The sequence below is a fragment of the Lygodium microphyllum genome, chromosome 11, assembly GCF_053477565.2.
Source record: "Lygodium microphyllum isolate KBCC chromosome 11, Lygodium_microphyllum_v1.1.10, whole genome shotgun sequence".
In the NCBI taxonomy this organism is placed as follows: Eukaryota; Viridiplantae; Streptophyta; class Polypodiopsida; order Schizaeales; family Lygodiaceae; genus Lygodium; species Lygodium microphyllum.
The window spans coordinates 62,608,387-62,613,021 of record NC_141145.1 but is presented as its reverse complement, the minus strand read 5'-3'; the positions used below and the strand labels follow the sequence as shown (position 1 = coordinate 62,613,021).

Genomic DNA, 4,635 nt, shown 5'->3' with positions numbered 1-4,635 from the left:
GAATCCCATTGTAAATCAACTTCTTCAATAAAGCTAAAGAAATACCGAAAGGAGCGCCAAGTTTGGGTCCAATCGAGTATGCATTGTCCAAAGATCAATAGAAAGTTTTATATTTTCAAATTTGCACTAATTGTTTGCTGTTGTAAGTAAGTTGTAATTACCACCCATCCACGAAAGGAAGACTGGTTACGACTACCTACTTAGGAATTTAATATTTCAATCCTCATATCTTTATATAGATCGTAACACTTACTCCACTCTTTCTCACCGCTTAGCCCTTGAACCCTCATTATCTAATCGGCTTGAATCTTTATTACACTCGATTAATGTAGAACAAGTGTTATATGTTGATGTGTACAAAGTAATAATTGTATGCATAAGTGAATTGAAGATTCCCAAGCATTATTAATTTAGAAGATAAAAGTGAAATTATAGCAAGTATCTTGCCATATTTTTCCATAAACCCACTCTACCGATATCTAGCATTGCTACACAAGCTCAAGGGAGGCAGTCAATTGAACAAGTGAACAAAACCGAGCGAGCCCAAAAAAGCGAGCAAGAAAAGTTAATGGTATAATAAAAGTAAAGTGTAGTTCAAAACAAAGATTCATAACTAGTTTCACCATAACTACACATAAGTTCTACTGATAAAAGTGACAATAATAAAAGTTGCTTCCAAAGCATCAGAAGTTTGAATGCTCACTAATCATCATAGGGATTGTCCACAACTTGCACTTTGTAGGCATCTAGTTCTAGCTCCTCATCATCAAGACCCAAGCGTGCTCTCTTTGCACCTACTTCTTCTACAAGAGGTCGAACCACAACATCGACTATATCTTCACATATATCAAATGAAAAACATGGACGAGAAGATGCTTGGCATGCACGCATCAGAGGTGCAGTGCCACACCCCATCTCCAAAATCAATCCTGATGGTGGACACAAAAGATCTAATACACAGAGCAAGAATACAGGTGATCTCTGAAGACCTCCACGCCAAAGAGTTGAAGAAGATGGTCGTGCCAATCTATTTCTCTCTGGAAGGTAATGGGGCCAGTAGTCACTCGATGGATCAATTTGCAACTTGCGGAATTGAGAGTTGCTCTCTCCAAGAAAGGTGGGTGGATGACATCCACTACGACGAGCAAATACCAAAAGAGAAGATCGGCTCTACATAAAGCATAAAGGTCAGATATGTTCACTACAAGAATTACAAACCAAAAGTTTAAGATCACTTACTGACACCTCAAGATCGCATTGTTCCCCATAGCCATATGGAAGCTTGTCAAGCACAAAAACTCACCTGACAACTTCGAGACCAAGCACATGTATGTACTTCTCAAGCCAAGATAATGCATCACCTATTTTATCAAAGAAAAACTTTACTTTCTTGTTTAGTTAAGTACTTATCCCAACACACATTGATCAGGACAATATACCTGTCAAAGTAATCCAAGTAACTAACCATCCACTATCTCCCAAAGAGGCAGCAGCAACTGTAATTCCTAGGTGAATGTGTGCCTCCGTGAGCATATTCCAAGCAGGCAAGGTGGTTTCTTTATCAATCAAACATCCAGTAGGAAAGTCAATGAAGACAACATCGCAAGCCCATTTCACATGCTTCCCATTCCGTGCATATGTCATATCATGTTTTGCAAGCCTAGAAAAGAACTCATGTATTGTCTTGTAAGCATCATTTTTTCTCCCTGCAATAAAATCTTGCCCCATAGAGATGTAGTCACCCATCATGCACCCATAACTTATCACGTCATCATCTTTATTGGAATGCATATCATTTAGTGGGCAAGGAAGAAATACAAATGGAATGATCTCCTTGATGGCAACCCTTTGCCCTGCAATAAACAAGAATATATGATTATAAATTGGATGCAATATGTGTTACGATCTCTAATGATATAATCTATTCCACCTCCTTGGATGCTACTCCTTTGCTCCACTTCATGTTGTTTGGGACTATTGTCTTCTCTCTCTTGCATTGTTGTAGCACAAAGCATTTGCAATGATTCGCATTTTAACAAGGGAAAAAAACTTCACAACCATTGCACCCAAAATATAATCTTACCATCACTTTCTTTCTTTGTCTCCTTTTTAGACCGTGTATTGCATCGATCCCCAAGAGGTGTATCAACAGATTTTTTGGAATGCACTTTGTGCAATTCTTTCTCTCTTGCCAAAACATATCCACTTCCAAGATCCACCCACCAAGGGCAATGGTCGATCTCCCAATCAGAGAGATTATGCATGCTCTTGGAATACATGCATACTTCCTCATTATCTCTGTCAATCCATCCTTTGCAATGATCTAGAACCCTGGCTATCTTCTTCTCTCCAATCAAATGAAGTAGATACCTTTTGCATGACATATTAGCACAAGCTATTAAAATAAACAAAGAGCAACTAAAGTTAAGCTCATTATGGCAACAAATCTACCTGTAGACAACTCGATATGCAAACATTATGATTTCATTTCTCTTTTGGCGCTGAGGACCTTCCACCTTCTTTGATCCTCGTGCATCTATAGCTTGCTCTCTTGCTCTTACGTGAGCAAACATATATTTTCTAGCCTCTAATTTCACACCCTCCATGTAATCCTGTAATAAGTAATCCTATGGAAGATCCAATGGTGTACTTAAAACACACATTTTTTTCAAGTCTTCCAATGTTTGAATAGCCTCAACCTCAACCTTTTCCAAAAAGCACTCCCGTGTCAACCACCTTAACAAAAAAAATCAAATCTATTAGTATCACAAGATACACATGATACTAGCAATATCAAGACTACAAAAGCTTTCAAATTGACACTTACAATCTGTACTCATTATCCGACGATGGCATACCATACATATCTTTTAATCTCTTGTTTGCATCCAAGAGAGAGAGCATCACCAATCTTTTTTCTTCCCTCATATCAGCATTTGCTAGGAATTTCAACTTGGCAATAGTAATCACTGAGTCTGGGCTATCAAACTTCAGTGTAAATATTATATCCAACCATTGATCCCCTAGCTTGGGATCAAGCACATTAAGAACCTACAAAGTGGATAAGAAACCTATATTTAGAGATTTTACTATAATGGGGAGTAAACGAAGAAGCAAAGGGGCCATACCATGCCCATCTTGTCTGCCAATCTTTTATGTATCTTGGCACGTTCCTTTTTCAATGTCTCCTCTCTATTCTCAATAGAGACTGTGTTTAATACCAAATCCTCAACCTTTTTGAGTTCTGAAGTATACTCAACCTTCACAACAAAAGAGAAGCTTTTAAATTTTACCCTAAAAAGGAAACTTATCTATTATAATCCCTCTTAATAACAACCATGACATGTATTACCTGAAATACCAATCTTGCCAAGTACCCCCTTGTCAGTGGATACCATTGTTGTTTTCCCTTGACACTGCTATCTTTTGCTCTCAAGGACTCCAACAGTTTTAGTTGATCCTGGGGTAAGGCACTCAAGAATGCATTGATGTCACACTTGAAGATATTGTTGCAGTTCCAAAGTACATCCCGCAAGCTAGGTTTCACGATGGCATACTCGTTCATGCTAATAAAGGAAAATTTGTAAGATTGAGTTCTATAGATAAAAATATAGACGTCAATTCATTGTAACAAATATTGATACACTCACCTATTGACTCTTTGGAGTCCAGCGAGAAGAGCAATCTCTGAAATCCGTGTGGGATCAATAACAGAACAAACAACCCTGACATGGCAAGCTCTATTCTCTTTGTACATTTGTGAGATCAACTCCATCCAAGCAGTCAACCGATGATTTCCTTCCCATACGTAAAAATTTTTACCAGACAAGAACCTGAACTCCAGTTTTGCCAAGACCTCCTTCTCAAATTCTGCATCCACTTCACGCCATAGAGGAGACCAAGTTGACACTATGGCAGGGGTCACTAGTGTTTCTTCTCCTTTATACTTACATACAGACACAACAAATGAGCCCTTCTCTGGTAAATAACCCTCATATTGAAATGCACTTTTTAAAGAGGACATGTCTGTACAAATCCCTCTAACAAAAGCATGTGCAATCATACGACACAAGGGGATACGAGGGAAAACTTCTTGAGATAGAAGTTTACATTGACTTATTACATCTCCACATCCTACCATTTGCATATCAATATCGGAAACCTGGCTTGTTGCTTCCTCGTCTTCCTCCTGTACCAGTTGAGACCCTTGCTCCACCACTGTGTCATCTCCTTCTTCACTTTCTTCTTGCAGTTGAGGATTCGAAGTCCCCACTACAACACTCGAAGTCTTTTCACTTTCTATAGTTGGTGTACCCTCCTCTAGAACTGTAGAGAGGGATGATCCACGAGTTCTTTTTTGTGGAGTGGCTAAATTATCTTTGGATGATCTTGCACGACCTTTGCCTCTGGCCTTTCGTGGAGACATGACTGAAATACCACATAAAAGAATCAGTACATGTGTAGCGCTTGAATATATATCTATTTGTATTACTTGAATATGCACAAACAGTACCTGAGATTGGCCTTTCAAAATACCAGCAATATCTCTGCTAAGATGCTCAACACAAGTAGATACGTGTGAGAGACTAGATCGTTTGACCTGCAACATTCGAGAAACAAAAGTCTCATCTCACT

The 4,635-nt window shown here is 38.7% G+C and overlaps 1 pseudogene; it reads right to left on the bottom strand.

Moving 5' to 3' along the window:
• Positions 1-702: 702 nt before the first annotated feature.
• LOC148028884 (uncharacterized) lies at positions 703-4,426 on the bottom strand (annotated as a pseudogene).
• Positions 4,427-4,635: the final 209 nt, after the last annotated feature.